General features: G+C 38.8%; 1 long non-coding RNA gene across 5 annotated transcripts in view; it reads right to left on the minus strand.

The window, feature by feature from the left end:
* Nucleotides 1-25,327, minus strand: part of LOC129463824 (uncharacterized) — a 175,122-nt gene that overhangs the window by 141,735 nt on the left and 8,060 nt on the right. For 3 of the 5 annotated variants that reach the window (XR_010115927.1, XR_008651296.2, XR_010115928.1), the window contains exon 3: nucleotides 22,224-22,292. The exons of the other annotated variants lie outside the window; for them this stretch is intronic. This is a non-coding gene — a long non-coding RNA (uncharacterized lncRNA). The remainder of the gene's footprint in view (nucleotides 1-22,223; nucleotides 22,293-25,327) is intronic. 5 annotated transcript variants of the gene reach the window in all.

Consider the following 25,327-nt stretch of genomic DNA (forward strand, 5'->3'; position numbering starts at 1 on the left):
CAAAATGATTTTTTTTTAAAAGAAGAAAGATAAGAAACAACTCTACTATATAAAAGTGATGCTTACTTCCATGGAAATTCATCAGTATAAAATTTGTACTCCAGATTTAAGGTATTGACAAATGAGATACATAGGGGTAATTGATTCAATGGCTGACAGAGAAACTACATTGAGAGATTCAGTGGACATATTGGATTCAGGCCTTGTAAGTGTAACACTGAAACATGAACAAAAAATCAGATCAGTCATCTTTGCTAAAAATATTACTATTATCAACTTGCATTTGAACATCCTATAGTTTGGTACAGTACCCCTAACATTTAATAGTAAACTTTTCATTTTTATTCCAAATATTTATCTTTGTCTCAACAACAAATAATGCAAAACAACTCATTGAGATATTTAACTGTTTTTTCAATTTCTTTGATTGTATCAAATATGTCCCTAGTTTTAAAGGTCAAGTTTCATCTCAGAAATAGTAAATTATTTACTTCTTTATAACGAACTTCTTCCTTGATTATCTGTTTTATCTCAGATTTTAGCTACACAAACTGTGTTTTCATTTGAGTGTGTTTCTGGTAACTACAGTAGTTAATATATAAATAACTAGATGTATTTCAGAGTAAAGAGTATATAGTAAGTATTATTTTGATGGAATTAATAATTGCTTAATTGTGTCTAGAGGTGATGATTCTATTTATTTAAATGTACGTTTTCTTTTTTCTTCAAGTTTTTGTTATGGACTATGTTCATCTTTGGGAGTTTGAAGAAAGTATATTTTAATCCTACTAATTGCTATTTTCCTTAAAGATCATTCCTCCTTAAACTCAATAATTGACTCTGTGAACCATCCTCCCGTTCAAATGATGTACTGATACTGAGCTGCAATTCAATGATAAATGTTAATTGGTAACAAAAATAAAAATCAAAACTCAGCAATTTGTTTTTTCTTAATTTGGCTTAGTTATGACCTCTCAGAATTACAGAAGTAGGTAGGACATCTCCCCATCCTTCTACTGTATTTTTATTTTCACAACTTACATCGGTTTTCAGATTTAAGCACCATAATCAAACCCTGGAGCAACACTTGAAGGGCTCAGAATGTGGTAGTAGCCTTAAAAGTAAGTGAACTAGACAGTCATATATGAAATGATTTGAAAGACTCCAAGGATTTTCCCCTACATCTCTGGAAATTCTACCATTAGGCATTCATTGCTTTGGCTAAATGGTTGTCTCTTCCCTGTTTTCCCCTTTCCCTAGGACTTCCCTTATGAAAGTTTATTCAATGGAGCTGATGTCACTTTGCAATGAATTAATTTATCATAGCATTTATCCGTTGCAAAACAATGAGAGAGAGAGAGACAGAAAGCATGGTAAGTCTAGATTCATAAGAAAGAGAGAAAAAGAAGGTGTTTGATAGCTGAAAAGAATAGACAAGCTTTCCTTTCTGATAATTTTGTGAAATCACTTCCTTTATATGACTTAAAATTGGATTATAATATTTTTCCATTTGATTCTGTAAAACTGAGATAACTTTTGTATACAATGTGACTATAAAGAAAGGCAGCAGTCCAGTGCAGAAGAGGAGGGCTACTGAACTGTCCTCACTCTTTCTACCTCCTGTAATCCTGGCCCAGAAGGAAAAAACAGGCTTCATAAATTAATATATTTATTTCGATTGTATCATATAAAATAATCTAAAATTAACCATTTCTGCCCATAGATACATGCCTCTTTTAATTAAGGCTGTGCATGATTACTTTAATCATCATGATCATCCTCCTTACTATTAGTGAATTTTGCATCCACTTTTAGGACCACATGCATTGATTGTCAGCCTCTGTACTGATCCATGGAGGCAAACAGCCTCTCTGACAATGACCGTAACCCTTATAATACCCCTAACCAATTGTGCAGGAAGTCATTCTCTCCCAATTTCTGCAATGAGCAACTTACTCCCTAAAGTGTGAGATTTGATTACCTTTTCCCAGCGTGCGTTCAGACAAATGTTATTATTAGTCATAAAATTATTCAGCCCAGTGACCTATGGTGACAGTGAATTTCACAAGGTGACTGCATGCTGAGTGAAGCATCTCTTTTTATTTGTTTTAAATATTTTATATAATGGAGCTGGAAAAAATACGAAAATAATTTCAGATGTTTGAATACAGCGACACTGACATTATGCTAGCAACATTTTAAAATATATATATCTGTCACTTGTGTTCCATTGAACACAAGTGACAAATTTAGCAAACAAAACTTACAAGATATGTAGTTAAATTTGAATTTAAGATTAAAAAGGTTTTTAATATAGCTGTTTTCCATTCAATATATGGGGCATCTTTATACTAAAAATTGAAATATTTTGTTATCTGTAATTCAAATTTAACTAGGTCTGTATTTATGTGGCAACTTATTTTTGAGGGATTCATTTTATCTGTGCTTCGCTGAAGCTGTTTATATTACCATAGGTTGTCTTTTTCTAAATTACTGATTCAGTGAAGGTTTTAAAAATGCTCTACACAAAGAAATGTTACAAGTTGTTTAAGATTCTGTTTTGAGTCACTCAAAAGTTTGCTAAGGTGGGTGCTTGCTAGAAATATCTTAAGGTCAAACCCTAAATCTATTTGTTATAAAAGGAAGAGAATGGGCAATAGCCAAGCAAACATGATTTTATTTTTTTTAATAGATTCTTTTAGACAGACAGAGAAATGCTCTAAATAAAAATAACCACTTTCCTTTTCTCCTCACTTGGAACTATTCTCGTGCATGAGTTTGTATGTAAAATTCATAAATGACTGGTGAACTGTGTCTTATTGAATCACTGAATCTAGATTTAAATGCTGCCAGAATGCAATTGTCACTATATAAGGAATCTGTGTTACACTGGAAAGGTCATGAAAGCACCTGCCCAGATGTCAGCACATTGCAATTCTCCATACTGCAACGCTGGCCGATAATCTGTGCAGAAACAACACACACACTCTCTCTCTCTCTCTTTCTCTCTCAGAGGAAGTTGCCTAGCAAGGAAGCTCTCTTGCATTAGGTACTCTATTAGCCGTGAATAAAATCAGTGTGCAAACATTTCCTACCTAGACAGAAAAGGACATTTCATTCCTCTTAAGCAAAATTCTTTAAACAAAGTTCTTGGAGGGATAGAGATAGAATTCCACGCATAACTGTGTGGGAGAAAATGGATTTCAATGGCTGACTATAAACCCTTTTGAAACACGGCTAGAAACCTTTCTCTAATACCTGCAAGATTGCAGTCAGTGTCTTTCGTATTGTCAGTGTCTTTGGTATTGTCAGTGTAAGATGATCACGATAGAGCCTCTTTGGAACTTGGCAGTGCAGATACTTTCAAGATTCCCTAGAGAAATCCTGACTCTTGTGTGTAATTTTTTTTTTTTTTTTTTTTTTTTTTTTGTCGAGTGTGTTCCCTATATCAACTTTAGCTATAAATGAAGAAACCAATAATTACTTTGAGCAAAGGATGCTGAATACTTCATAAACATATAACAATAATTCCCAGTCCTGACTCAAAGTTAGACCTAAGGAGAGGCACAGTTGGTCCGCAATTACATTTTTTTGTGTGAGACTTGGGATTTCTATATTGCTTTGAATCTACAGAATTCTATTTTAGTATAAAAAATGGTTATAAAAAGGAACAATGTATCATGCATATTGTGGTGGATGTTATTGAAAAGAGATGAAAAGCAGACTGACATCCCTTGCTATCAATGTAGCTGATGTTACAGAGGCCTGTGTATGTATAATGCTATATAGATCTGTGTGGAAAAGATTTTAAATAATCGTAGTTCTTTTCCATAGGAAGTCGCAATCTATAACCAGATTGTGGAGAACTCAACAGTCAAAAGAAGGCCTCCCAGAACTTCAAGTATAATAAAAAAATTTTTTAAAAAAGAATCATATACACACATACACAAATAAATTCATATAAAAACTGGCACAATCTAAATAAGTACTGTATGTAGGTTGTACCAATGTCAATTTCCTAGTTTTGATATTGTACTAGAGTTACATGTTACCTATAGAGTAAATGGGATAAAGAGGACAGGAGACTTCTCTGCATTATTTTTGCAACTTCTTGATCTATATTTATTTCCAATTAAAAGTTGAGGAAAGATAAAAAATAGAAAGAAATAACAAATACCTCAAAAATTTCAGCACAAATGAAGAAGAAGATAAATAATACTTTTGTTTACTTTGTTTATGAAAAATAATGACTATAGCTCATCTTTATTAAGGACATACTGTAGGCTTTGTACACATCATTTCTACTGTCTCTATTGATATGGACAGGAGACAGGGAAATACTGGGTAGAAGAGGGCAGTTCTCTGGCAAAGGCCCCATCCTCAAGCATGGATACTTGTGGCCCTAAATGAGAACAGGCATCCCTGTTCTCACACCCAAAAAGTTGCCTTTTAGCCCACCATACCCCCTATCCTGAAGTCATATAAACCCTGAATCCCAAGCTCCAGAGCAGACCAGCAAGCCAGCAGACCAGCAGACAGATGGTGGAACGATGTAGCAGAGAAAGGGGGAAGAAGAGGAACATTTGAACACCGAGAGGAGTATGGCTGGGGGTGGTCAGAGAGGAGTCCGGCTACTGGACGGCCCAACTCCAGGGGAGGATCACTTACTCACTCCATCCCCCACTTCCAATTCCCTGTCCATCCCGCTGAAAGCCACCTCCACCACTCAATAAAATCACACGTTCATCCTTGAGTCCATGTGTGACCCAATTTTTTCGGGACTCTGGGCAAGATCTAGGGATACAGAAAGCTGTCACACTGGCCGTCTGCCCTTGCAAAAAGGCAGAGGATCCATTGAGCTGATTAGCACTCAAACCATCTGTGGATGGCAAAGCTGAAGGAGCTTTGTAACACTGGGGTTGCAGGCACCCACCCCTAGACACTACAACAGAGCTGGATCCCAAAGCACTCCCCCAGACTGTGCACCTGCCTGTCTGCATGCTTCCCCTCCCTCAAGGGGGTTTGAGCAGCAGGGTGACCAAACAGGCGAGCCACATCCCTGCTGCACGTCCTGCAGGAGGAATCAGGAAACTCTCCTGTTTCACTATCATTGTCAGAGGTAATGCAGGTAGAGATGAAGTGTCAAATTGCTATTACTATTTTACAAAAGAGTATCTGCTTTGAGTTCAGATAATACACAGATGCTCCTCAACTTATGGTGGGGTTATGTCCTGATGAGCCCATCATAAGTCAAATATACTGTAAGTCAAAAAATCCTAAGTCAAACTATCATAAGTACAATTACTTCTCAACTCTTGGTAGAGTTACCTGCTGATAATCCCATTGGAAATTTGAAAAGTTGTTAAGTAAAAGCATCACAAATTGGGGAATGTCTGTATTACATTGTAGAATCAAGAACAAAAGAAAGACTAGAGTAACAAAAACAATCAAACCAAACAAAGCAGAAACGTGCTCATAAATTTCAACTGTTCTCATTGCACACACAAAAACACAAATAAGTATTTGAGATGATGGATGATGGATATGTTAATTAACTTGATTTAATCATTCCACATTGCATACCTGCATCATATTATCACTATGATTCCTTTTTTATCCTTTTTTTTTTTTTTTTTTTTAAGACAGGGTCTCACTCTGTCATCCAGGCTAGAGTGCACTGTGCGATCATAGCTCACTGCAGCCTCGAACTCCCAGACTCAGGTGATCCTCCTATTTCATTCAGCCTCCTGCACTTTGTATCCCATAATTATATACAATTATAATTTGTCAATATGCAACAAAATTAAAAAGCAACCTAGCTCTTTTTACCATATCTACTAACTGGTAGTTCTGAAGAGGTGACACTTTTGCCCCCCAAGGAAGATTTGACAACATCTAGACATATTTTTTTATTGTTGTAACTGTAGAAAAGAGGGAGAGGAGTGTTAGGCAGTTATTGGCCAGAGGCCAGAAGTGCTTCTAAATATCCTAAAACACAAAGAACATTTCCCTCAACAAAAATTTGTTTGGCCCAGTTGCTGAGGTTGAATATGCCTATTTTAGAAGAAGACTGAAGCTAAGTTACTTTGGTACTGTGGTAATTTTATCATTAAGAAAGAGAAAATTATCTCTTATACTACAAATTACTTAGTGAACCATAGAACATAAAGCACAAATATCTCTGCTATTCTACCTACCCAATGTATAGACTTGGGTAAACCTTTCCAAGGTACAAGGCTGATCCTGCTGTATTCAATGCATTTTTAATTTATTTTTATTATTTTTTTAACTTCTATTATAGGTTCAGTTGTACATGTGCAAGCTTGTTATACCGGTAAATTGAATGTCATAGGGATTTTGTGTACAGATTATTTCGTCGCCCAGGCAATAAACATAGTATCTAATAGGTAGCTTTTTGATCCTCTCCCTCCTCTCACCCTGTACCTTCAAGTAGGTCCTTCATTGTGTTTATGCATTCTCAATGTTTAGCTCCCACTTACAAGTGAGAATATGTGGTATTTGGTTTTCTGTTCCTGTGTTAGGTTGTTTAGGATAATGTCCTCCAGCTCCATTCATGCCACTGCATAGGACATGATCTCATTCTTTTTTATGGCTGCATAGTATTCTATAGTATATATGTACCATCTGTTCTTTATTCACTCTACCATTGCTGGGCATTTAGGTTGACTCCATGTTTTTACTATTCTGAATGTTGCTAGAATGAATGTATGCCTGCATGTGACTTTATAGTAGAATGATTTATATTTCTTTGAATATATATCCAATAATAGGATTGCTGAGGCTAACGGTAATTCTGTTTTAAGTTCTTTGAGAATTGCTACACTGCTTTCCACAATGGCTGAGCTAATTTACATTCCTACCAGTAGTATATAAGCATTCCCATTTTTCCACAACCTCACCAGCATCTGTTATTTTTGGACTTTTTAATGTAGCCATTCTGATTGGGGTGAGGTGGCATCTCATTGTGGCTTTAATTTGCATTTCTCTAATGGTTAGTGATATTGAGCACTTTTTCATATGCTTCTTGGTTGCATGAATGTCTTCTTTTGAAAAGTGTCTGTTCATGTTCTTCGCCCACTTTTTAATGGAGTTATTTGTTTTTTGCTTGTAAATTTGTTGAAGATCCTGATAGATTTTGGATATTAGACCTTTGTCAGATGCACAGTTTGCAAATATTTTCTCCCATTCTGTAGATTGTCTGTTTTTTTGTTTTTGTTTTTGTTTTTCTTTGAGATGGAGTCTTGCTCTGTCACCCAGGCTGGAGTGCAGTGGCGCATCTCTGCTCACCGCAAGCTCCGCCTCCCAGGTTCACACCATTCTCCTGCCTCAACCTCCCGAGTAGCTGGGACTACAGGCGCCTGCCACCACACCCGGCTAATTTTTTGTATTTTTTTAGGAGAGACGGGGTTTCACCACGTTAGCCAGGATGGTCTCTATCTCCTGACCTTGTGATCCGTCCACCTTGGCCTCCCTAAGTTGTCTGTATACTCTGTTGGTAGTTTCTTTTGTTGTACAGAGCTCTTTAGTTTAATTAGATCTCATTTATCAATTTTTGTTTTTCTTACAATTAATTTTGGTGTCTTTGTTATGAAGTCTTTGCCAGCTCCTATGTCCAGAATGGTATTTCCTAGGTTATCTTCCAGGATTTTTGGAGATTTAAATTTTAGATTTAGTTTTATATTTAAAATTTTAATCTACCTTAATTGATTTTTGTATATGGTATAATGAATGGGTCTAATTTCAATCTTCTGCATATGGCTAGTCAGTTATTTACTGAATAGGAATTCCCTTCCCCAGTGCTTATTTATGTCAATTTTGTTGAAGATCAGATGGTTATAGATATGCAGCATTATTTCTGGGCTATCCTGTTCCATTAGTCTGTTTCTGTTTGGTACCAGTAACATGCTGTTTTGGTACCAGTAACATGCTGTTTTGGTTACTGTAGGCTTGCAGTATATTTTGAAGTTGTGTAACATGATGGTTCCAGATTTATTTATTTATTTTTTCCTTAGGATTGCCTTGGCTATTTAGGCTCTTTTTTGATTCCATATAAATTTAATTTTTTTCTAATTCTCTGAAGAATGTCATTGATACTTTGATAGAAATGGCATTAAATCTATAAATTGCATTGGGCAATATGGCCATTTTAACAGTATTGATATTTCCTATTCATTAGCATGGAATGTTTTCCATTTGTTTGTGTCATCTCCGATTTATTTGAGCAGCATTTTGTAATTCTTGTAGAGATCTTTCACTTCACTGGTTAGCTGTATTTTTAGGTATTTTATTCATTTTGTAGCTATTGCGAATGGGATTGTGTTCTTGATTTGGCTCTCAGTTTGGACATTGTTGGTGTACAGAAATGCTACTTCTTTTTGTACACTAATTTTTTATCCTGGAACATTACTGAAGTTGTTTATCAGATTTGGAGATTTTGTGCGGAGACCATAGTTTTTCTAGGTAGAGAATGATATTATCTGCAAACAGAGATAGTCTGACTTCCTCTCTTTCTATTTGGATGCTATTTATTCCTTTCTCTTTTCTGACTGCCCTGACTAGGACTCCCACTACTATGTTGAATAGGAATAGTTATGTTTATGCGTTCTCAATGTTTAGCTCCCACTTGGAAGTGAGAACATGTGGTATTTGGTTTTCTGTTCCTGTGTTAGGTTGTTTAGGATAATGGCCTCCAGCTCCATCCATGCCACTGCAAAGGACATGACCTCATTATTTTTTATGGCTGCATAGTAGTCTAATTCTATTATATATATATATACACCATCTTTTCTCTATTCACTCTACCACTGCTGGTCATTTAGGTTGATTCCATGTTTTTGCTATTGTGAATGTTGCTAGAATGAATGTATGCCTGCATGTGTCTTTACAGCAGAATGATTTATATTCCTTTGAATATATATCCAATAATAGGATTGCTATCACTACCCATTAGAGAAATGCAAATTAAAACCACAATGAGATGCCACCTCACCCCAAGCAGAATGGCTACATTAAGAAGTCCAAAAATAACAGATGCTGGTGAGGTTGTGGAAAAACAGGAATGTTTATACACTACTGGTAGGAATGTAAATTAGCTCAGCCATTGTGGAAAGCAGTGTAGCAATTCTCAAAGAACTTAAAAGAAAGAAGGCATCCTCGACTTCTTTCAGTTCTCAAAGGGAATGCTTCCAGCTTTTTCCTATGCAGTATGATGCTAGGTGTGGGTTTGTCACAGATTGCTCTCATTATTTTGAGGTATGTTTCTTCAAAGTCTAGCTTGTTAAAGGTTTTAACAAGAAAGGATATTGAATTTTATCAAAATCATTTTATGCATGTATTGAAACAATCATGTGGCTTTTGTTTCAGTTCTGTTTATGAAAGGAATCACATTTATTAATTTGTATATGTTGAACCAATCTTTCCTCCAAGAGATAAAGCCTACTTGATTGTGGTAGATTAGCTTTTTGAATTGCTGCTGGACTCACTTTGTTAGTATTTTGTGGAGTACTTTTGCATGTATATTCATCAAGGTTTTTGGTCTGAAGTTTTTTTTATTTGTTGTGTCTCTGCCATGTTTTGGTATCAAGATGATGCTGGCTTCATAAATAAATTGGGGAGGGGTCTCTGCTCCTCAAATTTTTGCAGCAGTTTCATTAGAAATGGTGTCAGCTCTTTCCTATACATCTGGTAGAATTTGACTGTGAGTCCATATCTGTTCATGGGCTTTTTCTGGTTGGTAGGCTTTTTATTATGAATTCAGTTTCAGAACTCATTATTGGTCTACTCAGGGATTCAGTTTCTTCCAGGTTCAATCTTAGGAGGTTGTATGTTTCCAGGAATTTATCAATTTCTTGTAGGTTTTCTAGGTTCCAAAGGTGTTGTCTCTCTGGGTTTTTTGTATTTCTGTGGGGTTGTTGGTAATGTCCCTTTGTCATTTTTGATTATATATATTTGGATCTTCTCTCTTTTTTTTCTTTACTGTTTTAGCTGGTGAGCTATCTATCTTATTTATTCTTTCAAATAATTAACTCCTGAATTCATTTATCTTTTGTATGGCTTTTTGTGTCTCAGTTTTCTTTAGCTTAGTTCTGCTTTTTGTTATTTCTTGTGGTCTGCTACCTTTGGGGTTAGTTAGCTCTTGTTTCTCTAGTACCTCTAGATGTGTTGATAGACTGTTAATTTGTTGTAACTTTTCAATAAGTGTTTACTGCTATAAACTCCTCTCTTAACTCTGCTTTAGTGTTCCTGAGATTCTGGTAAATTGTATCTTTGTTCTCATTAGTTTAAAATAATTTTTTGATTTTTGCCTTAATTTCATTGTTTACCCAAAAGTCATTCAGGAGAATGTTGTTTAATTTCCATGTAATTTTATAGTTTTGAGTGATTTTCTTAGTATGGATTTCTATTTTTATTTTGCCTTGGTCCAAGAGTATGTTTGGTAAGATTTCAGTTGTTTTGAATTTGCTGAAGATTGTTTTATGTCCAAATACGTGATCAATTTTAGAGTATCTGCCATGTGCAAATTAGAAGAATGTATATTATGTTGTGTTGGGTGCAAAGTTCTGTAGATATCAGTTAGGTCTGTTTAGTCTAGTCGAGTTCAGGTACCAAATATCTTTGCTAGTTTTCTACCTTTATGATCTGTCTAATATTGTCAGTGGGGTGTTGTCTCTCACTATATTTATGCATGTGTGTGGTTTTCTAAGCCTCTTCATAGGTTTCCAAGAACCTACTTTATGAACCTGGGTGTTCTTGTGTTGGGTATATATATTTAGGATGACAATTAGGTCTTCTTGTTGAATTGAATCCTTTATCATTAGGTAATACCTTTTCTTGTCTCTTTTGATCATTGTTTGTTTAAAGTCTGTTTTGTCCAAAAGTAGGATAGTAATGCCTGCTTTTTGCATATTTTCTGTTTGCTTGGTAGATTTTTCTCCATCCCTTTACTTTGAACCTGTGGATGTCATTGTATGTGAGCTGAGTGTCTTGAATACAGCGTATAGTTGGCTCCTAGTTCTTTATCCAATGTGTCACTCTGTGCCTTTTAATTGGGGAATTCTGCCTGTTTACATTAATATTGTTATATGCAAATTTGCTCCTGTCATCATGTTTTTAGGTGGTGATTATACAGACTTGATTGTGTGGTTGCTTTATAATATCATGGTCTATATTACTTAAGTGTGTTTTTGTGGGGACCGGTATTGGTCTGTCACTTCCATATTTATCTCTCCCTTAAGTACCTCTTACAAGGCAGGTCTGGTGGAAATAAATTCCCTTGGAATTTGTTTGTCTGAAAAGGATCTTGTTTATCGTTCACTTATAATACTTAATTTGAATGGATATGAAATTCATGGGTGAAGTTTCTTTTCTTTTAGAATGCTGAATATAGGCTCCCAATCTCTTCTGGCCTGTAGTGTTTATGCTGAAAGGTCTGTAGTTATCCTGATGGGTTTCTCTTTGTAAATGAACTACCTCTTCTCTCTAGCTGCCTTCAATATTTTTTCTTTCAAGTTGACTTTGGAGAGTCTGATGATTATGTATCTTGGGAATGGTCATCTTGTATAGTATCTTGCAGGGGCTCTTTGCATCTCCTGAATTTGAATGTTGGTCACCCTAGCGAGGCTGGAGAAATTTTCATAGATGATACCTGCAAATATGTTTTCCAAGTTGCTTGTTTTCTTCCCCTGCCTTCAAGGGATGCCAGTGAGTCATAGATTTGGTCTCTTTATGTAATCCCATATTTCTTGGAGGTTTTTTCTTTTCATAAATCCTTTTTTCTTTTTTTTTAATCTGACTGAATTAGTTCAGAAAATCAGTCTTTGAGCTCTAAGACTCTTTCCTCAGATTGGTATATTTTTTTTGAGATGGAGTCTTGCTCTGTCACCCAGGCTGGAGTGCAGTGGCATGACCTCGGCTCACTGCAAGCTCCGCCTCCCAGGTTCATGCCATTCTCCTGCCTCAGCCTCCCAAGTAGCTGGGACTACAAGCACCTGCCACCACGCTGGCTAATTTTTCGTATTTTTCAGTAGAGACGGGGTTTCACTATGTTAGCCAAGATGGTCTCTATCTTCTGACCTCGTGATCTGCCCACCTCAGCCTCCCAAAGTGCTGGGATTACAGGCGTGAGACACCACGCCCGGCCACAAAGTATTTTTAGTGTTGAAGTTTGAGCTATAATCCAGTAGATGGTGCTTAACCATAATGGCCTGTAGGTAGGCTCTTGCTCAGCTAAATGGTTCCTCTGAATTTTGTTAGAATTGCAGCACGCTCCCTGTGAGTGCTGCAAAAGTGCAGGCTCCTCTCCTACTCCAGTCCTGGCTGCAGATCTAGGCTTGACACTCAGGCTGCCCACCACACCCCTGGGGTTAGCTCAGGCTTTATGTTCCCTCCCCAATTTAGAGGCAATAGAAGGGACCTTGGAAGTGCTGTGGCAAAGAGCCTTTCCCTTGTCTCTTGGGGCTTCACCTTGGAGAAAAGCAGAGCCACTACCAATATTTGCAATTAGCCCACAGTGGGGCACTGGCGTTGTGGGCCCAAGCCAGGGGCCTCTGCTGGTGGTGAGCAGGGGAGCTTGTGGGGGAGACAGACTGGCCTCTTCTTATTAGGATGCTGTGGCTTGCTGGAGGTGTGGGTAAAGCACTCAAGGCCTTCGTTCCTTCCCCTGTACCAGAGTAGCAAGGGAAGTATCACTCAGTGGCAATGGCAGAGGGGCTTTTGGTTGCTTCTGAGAACTCTCCCTCAGAGAAACAGTTAATAGCCACAGCTAATGGCAATGTTCAGCCAAGGGATGGAGTGGTTGCATTGCTGGACTGTGCCACGGGCCCTGCTTGGTGAAGAACAGGAGGGAAAGGGCTTACAGGGAGGAGGGACTGAGCTCCTCTGCATGGTACTGTAGTGTGCTGGAAGCAAGAGTAAATCCCTCAAACTGTTTGTATCTTCTCCAGTCTAAGGGCAGCAAAGGCAGAACAGCTGCAGTGGTGGCAGCAGAAGAGCTGTTGGTTGCCTCTAGGAGCTCCACTATAGAAAAACACAGAGCCACTACAAGGGGAATGCTCAGCTGGGGGTAGGGTGGCTGCTCTTTGATTCTTAACCAGGGACCCTGCCTGGTGAAGAGTAGGAGGTAGGTGCTCACAGGGAAGGAAGACTGGGTTTCCTCTCCACATAGTGGCTGCAGTGTGCTACAGGTGACAGTGTAGCAACCAGGTCCCGTGTTCTTTCCCCAGAGGGGACTCACATGGGTGCTTTTCTGTATAGCAGCTGTACTGTGCTGGGGGCCCACATTAGTCCTGATGACTGTACTCCCTCCCAAGCCTGAGGGCAGTAGGAGTGGGGGCTGTGTAGCTGTAAAGTTGGCAGGCCTGCTTGCTACTTCTGGGAGCTCCATTCCAGGAAAATGCAGAGCTGCTACTAGCCAGAAAGCCCCAGTTGGGGGTGGTTGGGGTCCCAGGTCAGTAGGTCCCGTCCAGTGAGAAGTAGCAGGGACAGGGACCTGCATGGAAAACAGTCTGGCCACTTTCCCATAAGGCAGCTGCACTGTACTGGGATCCACATTAGTACCTAATCACTGTGCTTTCTCACAAGCCTGAGGGCAACAGGGGCAAGGGCTGTGGAGGAACTAAAATGGTGGCCTGCCTGCTACCTCTGGGAGCTCCATTCCAGGGAAGGGCAGAGCTGCTCTCAAGCCTGAGAGTTCAGGTGATGCTGGGGGGGCCATGCTCAGTTCTCAGGCCAGTGGGTCTTGTATAGCTAGGTGCACTGAAGGCAGGCCTGCAGTCAATCTGTTACTCATCCCTGTGGATTTAGTCCCTATCCTGAGGGTGTGAGAGGGAGCCTGACCTCCCCTGTTGTCAGGGAGTTGCAGCCACTGGTGCCCCCATTGCCTGGGGATGGGGATCCAAGGCTCTTGAGACTTTGTGTGTTCCTTAGTAGTGGCTCTGCCCAGACTCTATATAGCTCTCTGTGTCAGTCTGGAGGCTCAGATCAGTGGGAAGTTATGAGTGATCTCCTGAGCCCAGGGTTGCAAAAGTTTGTGGCAGAAGTGTGGGTCCCAGGGACATTCATTGACTGTTTCCCTATGGTGAGAGGCCTCCTCTGGCTCCACACCACTCCTCAGTGGGAGGTTGTCCTCTCTCCCTCTTCTCCATTATCATGTTGCTTCCTTCATGAATCTCAATGTGTCTACCTGGATGTGGTAATTGAAGAGCTAGTGTTTACTCGCTATTCTTCCTGCTCTCTGGTCAGAGTGGTACACACTAGGGACTTCTAGTCAGCCATCTTGGCTGGAATCTCAGTTTTCCTAGTTTCTCAGTTTCTGTTTTCCTAATTTCTATTACCTAGCTGTTTTCTTTTACCTTTAAGAAAGAAGATTAATTAAAATAAATAAAACTGTAGACATTGTATAGCCACCCTAATCAGGTTATACACACACATACAAACAAACTTATCTTTTCCCCAAACTTAGAGACTTCAGTATTCTTCTAATCACCTAGAATCGAAATCATATACCTACTCATCCCATCCTTCAAGCATATTTCTTATTGTCATCAGTCTGTTTTTAGAGCCTCATTATATCTTTTATTGTATATTGACAATTATAATGTATGCTTTTTCAAAAGCTTCTCATTTTATCCAGTCTGGTCTACACACACACAAATCCAGACTATGTTATTCCTTGGTTTAACAAACAAACAAAAAGACAACCTATGGATTAGTTTCATCTTCAAATGACACAAAACCCAATACAATAGTGGCTAAAGCAGTTCAGATTTCTATTCCATAAATTTATCTGGGATTTAGACCACTTCCAGGTCACTGTTTTGTCATCCCTACAATTTGGCTTTTGTCTGCTTGTCCAAGATGAATAGTCCAGACTCAGGTTTCTGGCCCATATTACACCCTACAAGAATGAGGGAAGGGCAAAAAAGGGCATGGATACTTTCTTTGAGAACACTTCCTGAAATTTGCACAAACTTCTGCCTTTTTCTCATCAGGAGTAACATGGTCATATAATGGCACCCAGCTGCAATGTAAGCCAGGAAATGTAGTTTTTATCCTGGGTAGCCAAATTTTGGGATCCAGTTGCTAAACAAAGAAGTGGGGGAATGGGCAAGGAAAGACAGTCATCAGTCTCTGCCACACAAATAAGAAAGCAATTTACCATTGTCAAGAGAGTAAATTTCAGATTATTCAATATAATAATTGAGGCATCTAAAATAACTATCACCCTAGTGCTTCAGCCTCCTTTTCCAGGTTAAAATCTCTGCTACTGCCAAAATATAACTGAACCAGTTCACTCTGATTCAACTCTATGAGTAACAAAATGATGAATTGCTTTTCAGTTACAAAGGACCACCAGGTTGCAAGTCACATAATCTGGGCAGGCCAAGATGAACCAAGTATACTTGATTTGTGACCCTGTAGCCAGCTGGAGCAAAGATAATAAATCACATGTGAAAACTAAGTACTTGTGTAGGAGATCAGTCAGGGTGGTGGGAAAAGTAATAAGAAAAGTTATAGGGAAAAACACAAATCTTCATGGAAGGCCAGGAGGTTTTGCAAAGCTTCAGGAGAGAATAAAAGCTGAAGGCAGCTAAATTATCTTACCCTGAGACTAAGGGCAAAGGGTAGATAACAAGGGAAGGTAAAGGAACTTATCTAGATGAATTTGTTTACTTTCATCTATGGAAACCAACCTTTGATCATTCGCATGCAGGACTGCTCTCTACTGGGGGGTCGACAATGTTAATTACCCACAAACTGTGTTTACCCCAGGCCTTTGTCATTTAATCTGTACTAAATAAATACAAATGGCTCCAGCTTATCGAGGCTGCACTCTCATCTGTGTTGCTAAGCCGTGCAGTACCCTAGCCATGCTCTCAGACAAAATACCTGTGTCTGCATACTTCTTTCAGCCATCGCTCTGCCAGAGTCTGTGGGACAGACTTGGCAGCTGGTTCCCCGTGTAAGGAATGCTGCAACGGATCACGACAGCACCCTCGAAAATGAAGGTGAAGAGACTGCATAGTCAGTAAGTCATTAGTGCCTGCTCGGGATTTCCAAGTTCGCGGGTCAGGCTAGGAGACAACAGTTATTAGATCAACAGAAACAGTATATAAAAATATTGAAACAGCTGCTTAAAGCTAGTGGAGTCATGGTTTCGTAGGCTCAATTAAGGGACCTAATGCAACTGTTGTTTCCCATAATCCATGGTTCATGGAAGAAGGGACATTAGACCTGGAGCTCTGGGAACAAGTGCGGATAAATCTTAAACAACATCATGCACAAGGGCAACAGGTACCAGTAACATCTTTAATGTTCTGGGACTTAGTTAGGGCTGCTTTGGTCCTGCTCTACACAGAAGAGCCTAAGAAGGGAAGGGAGGAGGAAACATCACCTAACTTACCACCTCCTCCTTCTCCCTCAGCCCTGCCATTACTGGGTAAAGACACAAAAGAGAAAATGGAGATTTCCCCTGAGCCTCCTCCTCCAATAAATTGAAAGAAAGACAAGGGATACACTAAAGCTATGGGACCCTGTCTTAGGCAAGCAGCATTAGAAGGGGAGCTCTTAGCCTGCCCAGTGATGCAAGATCAACAAGGCAATCAAGTATGAACCCTGTAATATGAATTACAGGTATGAATCAGTAATATGAACCCATTACTTTCAACACTTATAAAGAGATAAGGAAAAGCATTAGAGAAAATGGAGACACTAGCCCATTTATGAAAAGATTAATTAAGGCCATGGCAGACAACATCCATATGACCCCATAGGACTGGTCAGTGCTAGCAAAAACAACTTTAAAGGCCAGTCATTACCTCCTCTGGAGGGCAGAATTTGATGAATTATATGAATAACAAACCCTTTTGAATAATGGCCCCTATTGTTATTCCTCCCCTACCCCTGATGTGGCTCTCTCAAAATTCTATTTAAGTAAAACATTGGCCTTTAAAGGGAGAGAAGTTACAACAAGCCCATGAATTAGCTGAGCAATTAAAAGATGGCCATATAGAGCCATCAAAGAGCCCTTGGAATTTGCCCATTTTCGTCATTCCCAAAAAGTCTGGTAAATGGAAACTTTGCATGACTTACAAGCTATCAATGCTAATTTGCAACCTATGGGGCCCATTCAACAGGGGCTCCCTTCCCCTGCAGTGATTCTTTGAGATTGGCCTATAGTCATTATTGATTTAAAGGACTGCTTTTACACTATTCCCCTTGCAGAGTAGGACAGAGAAAAATTTGCGTTTACAATACAGCTATCAATAATGAAAGTCCAGCTCACCAATTTCATTGGAAAGTACTTCCTCAAGGAATGCTGAACAGTCCTACCATGTGTCAGTATCACATTCAGGCTTTGCTCCCCAGTAGAAAAGAATTTCCTAATTGCAAAATTATTCATTTTATAGTGATATTTTACTAGCAGCCCTAACGGAGCCAGTATTTTTAAATTTATATGCCTCTGTCCAAAGGAACACACATTTAAGAGGTTTAATCATAGCAAAAAGTAAAAATGTTCTCTCCTTGGAAATATCTTGGATACATACTAACTTCCCAGTCAGTAAGACCTCAAAAGATTAAATACTAGCAACTTAACACACCTTAAATGATTATCAAAAATTACTGGGCAATATTAATTGGCTCTGCCCCACCTTGGGCATAACTACTGATAAGTTACAAAACCTATTTTCTATCATAAAGGGCAATATAGCCCTAGATTCTCCCAGGTATTTAACTCCTGCAGCAAAAAGGGAAATTTAGGAAATGGAGCAAGCTATTTCTCAGACATAACTAGATTGCATAGATGCACAATATTCAGTCCAATTGTTTGTATTTCCTACTAAATATTACCCAACAGGATTAACAGGACAGATGGCCCCAGGGCTGCACTTTCTAGAATGGGTTTTTTGCTCACATACCAGGACAAAAACACTATCTCCCTATATCCAGCTAGTTAGTAAAGTCATCTATACAGGCCACAGACAATGCAATCTATTGCTAGGTTATGGCCCTGATGTCATAAGAATTCCCTTGAGTAAAAAGCAATTTGAAGCTGTCTTGCTCTTATCTGTAGACCTGCAGATAGCACTGTCTTATTATGCAGGCCATATAGAACATGCCCTTTCTACAGACAAACTACTTCAGTTCTTATCTCATACTACTGTAGTTTTGCCTACAAAAGTAGTTCACTCCCCAACACCTAACACTTTAATGCTTTTCACTGATCACTCTGGTAAAAATGGAAAGGCAACTATCTGGTGGTAACTGCATAACTCCCTCACTGAATCTGGATTTACTAGCACTCAGAGAGCTGAGGTTGGAGCCTTAATATTGGCCCTGGAAATCTTTCCGCTCAGCCCATCAATATTGTTAGTGACTGCTTACTCTGTTTATTTATTGCAGAACCTTGAGACAGTTCTTATTAAGTCCACTCTTGATCACACACTGTGTGCACTTTTTCTTCAACTTCAGCAATTGTTGGATCAATGTACACATCCTATTTTTATCACACATATTTGAGCTCACAGCTAACTACCTGGCCCATTGATTTATGGCAATGATCAAGCAGAGCTGCAGGTTATGACGTCCCTCCCTGACCAAGCCACCCAATCACATCAATTTCTCCAAAATTGCAGAAACTTATCTAAACACTTTCTACTCAGCCAAAAACTATCTAAACAAATTATTTTACAGTGCTGAAATTGCCAGCTCACAGGCACGTCCTCTCCTTCAACAGGTGTTAACCTTAGAGGACTAGAACCTAATAACTTATAGCAAAGAGATGTTACACATGTCCTTGAATTTGGAAAACTAAGATATGTATGTGGATCCATTGGTACCAATTCCCACTTAATTAGCACTCATGTTCTTCCTGGAGAGTCTGCCCAAATGTCTCCTCTTAACTTTTGCATTTATGGGGCGGCCCATAAAAATTAAAACTAATAATGGTCTGGCTTATATCAGCTCACAATTTTAACAATTTTGTGACACGTGGAACATCCAACATTCCACAGGCATCCCTTATAACCCCTAAGGACAGGCCATAATAGAAAATGTTCACTCCACCCTTAAAAATATGCTCAAAAAACAAAAAAGGGGGAATATGAGTAGGGACCCTGCAACACTATTGGTACAAGCCATATTTACCCTTAATTTTTTAAATTTAGATGAAAAATTTCAATCAGCTATAGAGAAGCACTTTTTAAAAATACTCAAGATATACAACCTTCAGTTTTATGGAAATATATAAACAGTAATGTATGGTGTGGTCCAAATGATTTGCTAACATGGGGAATAGGATATGCTTATATTCACAGCCCCTCACATCCTCTTTGGATTCCAGTACAATGCATCAAACCATACCATGGCATGGCTAGGACCCAACCTGGTAACAGAAATAAAGGAAATGACCCTGCAGGACCCATAGCCCTGGATAATGTGGCTTCCTTGGAAGACACAGGACCCAGATACTACGCTAAAGACTACTCAAAAGACTGAGTGAACCCTTTTCCAGACACAGAGACCATTCCCTTCAGATAATTTGTTTCTTGCTATGCTCTCTGTTGTATATTGCAACTCTCTTAGGGTATTAACTTTTCTTATTCTCTCACTCTGCCTACAACCTGCACCTGTTAGTGTCTATTAGGCCCATCTTCTAGATCTGTCTTTCTTCCACCCTGTTACTTTGGCAGACCTCTCACACCCCCTTCCCAGCCTCTAACAATGCAACTGCTTGGCTAGGAGGGATTGACTTACCCCTAGTAGGGTCCCTCATTAATGGCACACATTGGACTAAGGTGTCAAGTAACACTACATGTCACTCCTTGATTGGGAAAGAATATTATTGATTATACTCATGTTTGTCTCATGTTATTTACTAATTCCAGGGTGCAAAGCTGGAATAGTAGCAGTAACCACTATGGCAGACAAACCTGTTGCTGCACACATCTGTACTCTTCAATCAACAAAACCTGATGCAAAAAAAAAAAAAAAAAAAAAAACAGGAAAGGGGGAGATGTAGGAGATCAGTCAGGTGGTGGGAAAAGTTATAAGAAAAGTTATAGGGAAAGATTCAAACCTTCTTGGAAGGCCAGGAGGTTTTGCAAAGCTTCAGGAGAGAATAAAAGCTGAAGGCAGCTAAATTATCTTACCCTGAGACTAAGGGCAAAGGGTAGATAGCAAGGGAATGTAAAGGAATTTATCTAGATGTATTTGTTTACTTTTGTCTATGGAAACCAACCTTTGATCATTCACCTGCAGGACTGCTCTCTACTCAGGGGGTCGACAATGTTAATCACCCACAAACTGTGTTTACTCCAGGCTTTTGTCATTTAATCTATACTAAATAAATACAAATGGTTCCAGCTTGTTGGGGCTGCACTCTCATCGGTGGTGCTAAGCCATGCAGTCCCCTAGCCACGCTCTCAGGCAAAATACCTGTGTCTGTGTACTTCTTTCTTCAGGCCAGAGTCTGCAGGACAGACTAAGCATACTTTGATGGACAAAATTAAGAATCAAGGCGTGCTCTGTTTTTTGCAATATGAACTTAAAAGCCAAGAACATGGCATTGCTTCTTTGCATGACCCAGTCAGATCACACATCGTTGCATTTTCCTGTCTCCCTCAAAGTTATTCTCTGCCTTGGAAACCTGCCACCAAACCTCAGCTTGAGGAGACAGATTTGAATGTTACCTACTCTCTGCCTTGGAAACCTGCCACCAAACCTCAGCTTAAGGAGACAGATTTGAATGTTATTTCCTATCTTCTTGCTGGTCAGTCTTGCAAGAAAACTTCTTTTCTCAAAAGCTGGTGCCACAGCTAAAGAAATAGCCAACAGTGGCTGGGTGCGGTGGCTCATGCCTGTTATCCCTGCACTTTGGGACGCTGAGGTGGGCAGATCACAAGGTCAGGAGACTGAGACCACCCTGGCTAACACGGTGAAACCCCATCTCTACTAAAAAGACAAAAAATTAGCCAGGCGTGGTGGCAGGTGCCTGTAGTCCCAGCTACTCGGGAAGCTGAGGCAGCAGAATGGCGTGAACCGGGGAGGCAGAGCTTTCAGTGAGCCGAGATTGCACCACTGCACTCCAGCCTGAGTGACAGAGCGAGACTCCATCTCAAAAAAAAAAAAAAGGAAATAGCCAAATAGCCAACAGTGTGAAAACACAACCTGCATATCTGGAGAAAATATTTGCAAACTATGTATCCAACAAAGGCCTAATACCCTTAATCTATAAGGAACTCAAACAATTCAACAATCAAAAAACAGCCCAAATAAAAAGTGGACAAATATATGAACAGGCATTTTTAAAAAGAAGACTTAAAAACGGCAAAAAAACATGAAACCACAATGAGATAGCATCTTATACCAGTCAGAATGGTTATTATTAAAAAGTCAAAAACCAACAGGGTGAGGATGTGGAATAAAGGGAACCCTTATACACTGTTGGTCGGAACATAAATTAGTACAACCTCTATTGATAAATAGTATGAAGATTTCTTAGAGAACCAGAAATAGAACTACCCTTCAATCTAGGAATATTAATACTCATATCTACCCAAAGGAAAAGAAATCATCATATCAAAAAGATACCTGCACTTGTATGTTTATCACAGCACCACTCACAATAGCAAAGTCACGTAATCAACCTAAGTGTCCATCAATGGATATTTAGATAAAGAAAATGCTTTCTCTCTCTATATATATATACATATATATGTGTGTGTATATATGCATATACTCTATATAGAGATATATATATAGAGAGATATATAGATATATCTCTATATATGTGTATATATGTGTGTATATATGTGTGTATATATCTCTCTCTATATATATAGATATATATATGGCAGCAACAGGGATGAAACTGGAGGTCATTGTCTTAATTGAAATCATTCAGAAGCAGAAAGTCAAATACTGCATGTTCTCACAAGTCCATGTACACATGGGCATACAGAATGTAATAATAAACACTGAAGATTCAGAAAGGTGAAAGGGTGGGAGGAGAACGAGGGGTGAGATATTAATCACCTAATGTGTACAGTGTACAGTATTCAAATGATGGTTACACTAAATTTCCAGACTTCACCATTACACATTATATCAATGTAACAAAATTACACTTCTACCCCCAAATCAATAAAAAACCCCACTAGAAATAGATAATTATAGCAAAGAAGAACAAATAGAAATTGAGTTACCTTAATTCTGTTATTGTATGTGATCAGCTGGAGTTTTTATCCACTTAGAATGATAAAACATAATGCAAGCTGCAAAAAGAAAAAAAACAGCAGGTACCATAGTATTGGCCTTTTATGCATGTCAGGCAGCAAGCCTATTGCTTGGTAAAAAGAACCTTCTTCAAATGTGCCATTATTGTTGTAGTTTCTTCTTTGTAGCCTTCCATTCTCATTATTTATTATTTTTCAGTAACTATACCATTCATATTTTGAGGCTGAGCTTGGATTTTAACCATCACCTCATTTATCTTCCTATTATTTCCAAGTAGAAAGAATGTTTTTTGACTCTGTGTTCTTATAACTTTTTGTGTTCTCCTATTGTGCTGTCATTGGCAGGAAATTTTACACTCTCTTATTCTGTCTACTCAACTATAAACATTAAGACTTGCTTAGTCAATGTTTTCATGCCCCAGTAGTCTTTTCTGAAAGCATTATTTACATTAAACAATTAATTAAATATGTAAACTTTCTGCTAAAAAAGTCCTTTGTCAAGGTTTGGCTACTATGAATAGATGTTGAATACTCTGGAACAAATAAATACTTAAATTTACTTATCATTCCTTCAGTTAACCAACTTAGTATCTCTTTCTCCTTTGCACTTCTCTTTGACAGCATACCAAAAAAGCCCATAGAACATCTTCATCACAGTTTTATTTTTGCTCTCTCTTAACAGCTCTGAAGAAATCCACATAGCCTATAACACCCTTTCATGCTTAACCAAAAAAGGTCATACTTTTCTACAAATTTCAACTCTGAACTGAACTTCTGACTTCAAGGTATGCACAGCTGAATAAATGTAATGGTGACAGTTTTCGCTGGATTAGGAAATGTCATATATTTGTTTAGGCTTCCATAACAAAATATCACAGACTGGGTGGCTTAACCAACAAAGGTTTTCTTTTCTCACAGTTCTGGAAGCTGGAGAATCCGAGATCAAGGTGCTGGCATATTCAGTATCTGGGCAGGGCCCTCTTCCTAGGTTTAGACAGCAGACTTCTTTCTGTATCCTCACATAGTGAAGAAAGATAGCTTTCATGTATCTGTCTGTATTATAAGAGCATTAATTTCATCACGATAGTCCCACTCTCATGATTGAAATCTACTTGTCAAAGGCCTCAACTCCAAATGCCATGACATTGGAGATTAGATTTTCAACATATAAATTTGGTGTGGAAACAAAACATTTAGTCCATAGCAGGAACATGTAAGTTAGAACTGAAGGCTGTGTCTCATTTCACATTTCAAATTGAGAGTTGATAGTCATTTGCTTAAGGCATGAAGGTGCGAAGTTTAGGGGCACAAGGATAAATAGATTAGAGGAGATAAAGTAGGGGATGGATTTTTATTGTTCTCAGGTAAATATTGTTATTTACAACTTACAGTATGTCTTAATTTTCTGATTCATGGTATGTAATAATGTGTCCAAAGAAAATTGTTTTTAGACAGAGACCTAAATTTTTATAAAGACTTCTACTTTTATTAATCATTTAAAATTTTATAAAATGTTTTATAGATATGTGAATTGTCAATTTAAGTTTATAGTTTTTCTAGATTAGGTTTTTAAAACTTGTTTTCATTATTGTACCCTAAGGAGATTTAATTCTTTTTTTTTAATCATCCTCACCTTTAAGAATTTTTTTTTTTTTTTTGAGACAGAGTCTCGCTCTGTTGCCCAGGCTGGAGTGCAGTGGCGCGATCTCAGCTCACTGCAAGCTCTGGCTCCTGGGTTCACGCCATTCTCCTGCCTCAGCCTCCCAAGTAGCTGGGACTACAGGTGCCCACCACCACGCCCGGCTAATTTTTTGTCTTTTTAGTAGAGACGGGGTTTCACCATGTTAGCCAGGATGGTCTGGATCTCCTGACCTCCTGATCCGCCTGCCTCAGCCTCCCAAAGCGCTGGGATTACATGAGCCACCACGCCCAGCCCACCTTTATGAATTTTAATGCACCAGTAATACTGTATAACCATGTAGGCACTAAAGCCATTTGGAGGGCCACAAACCATTATAATATTGATATAGGTGTTAAGCAATTACTTAGGCAGATAGGGAGGGTACTGGAGTCCTCAGTAAAGGTTTTCTTTTTAACAAAAAGCAGGACCAAAATAATTTTCTGACAAAGAGAAGCCTGTAAAATTGAGCTTCAGGTATAGATGCTGGCAGTTGTGACAATCATGTTCAAAATGGCAGCTTCATCTTCCCTTCTCTCTTTGCCAGCCACTTGTACAGCAGTGAGCAGACAAGGTGGCACCAGTTAAATGGAAAGCTTATTTGCATAATGAGATTAGGGTGGGGTGGCCAGCCTTCCCTGTACCCTAGGTAAATTTCATACCTGATGGAACCAATCTCTGGGCCCTACATACATCAGACACCGCCTCCACAAGCCTGCCTATAAAATCTGGTTCATCCAGCACCAGCTGGTCTTTCCTTTTGGAAGCCCGTCTCTCTCACTAGAGAGGGAGCTGTTCTGCTTTCTCTTTCACTTGCCTATTAAACCTCGCTCCTAAACTCCTCGTGTGTGTCCATGTCGTAAATTTTCTTAGCACAAGATGACGAACCTCAGGTATTTACACCAGACAACTAAGCCATGTCAATATCTGGAAATTTTTTTTTCTCCTGCAGTAACCACTTTCCCCTTTTCAGGGGCAATATTGCCCCAGTTACAAATTGATGTTCTCAAGGGAAAAAATTAAATAAAATGGCTCATATGTGTAACATTTTTTAAATCTAAACATCTTGACCTAACACGTAAGCCTTTCAAGCTCTTTCTTCAGTTTATTGTCCAACTTTACTGAAGTGTTTTAAAAACTGTTTTCCATAGGCAATGTATTAGGTGACATTGGGTTTGTGATTTTTTTTTTTAAATTTTATTGTTATTATACTTTAAGTTTTAGGGTATATTTGCACAATGTGCAGGTTTGTTACATATGTATACATGTGCCATGTTGGTGTGCTGCACCCATTAACTCATCATTTAGCATTAGGTATATCTCCTAATGCTATCCTTCCCTCCTCACCCCACCCCAAAACAGTCCCCGGAGTGTGATGTTCCCCTTCCTGTGTCCA

The sequence above is a fragment of the Symphalangus syndactylus genome, chromosome 15, assembly GCF_028878055.3.
Source record: "Symphalangus syndactylus isolate Jambi chromosome 15, NHGRI_mSymSyn1-v2.1_pri, whole genome shotgun sequence".
Taxonomy (NCBI): domain Eukaryota; kingdom Metazoa; phylum Chordata; class Mammalia; order Primates; family Hylobatidae; genus Symphalangus; species Symphalangus syndactylus.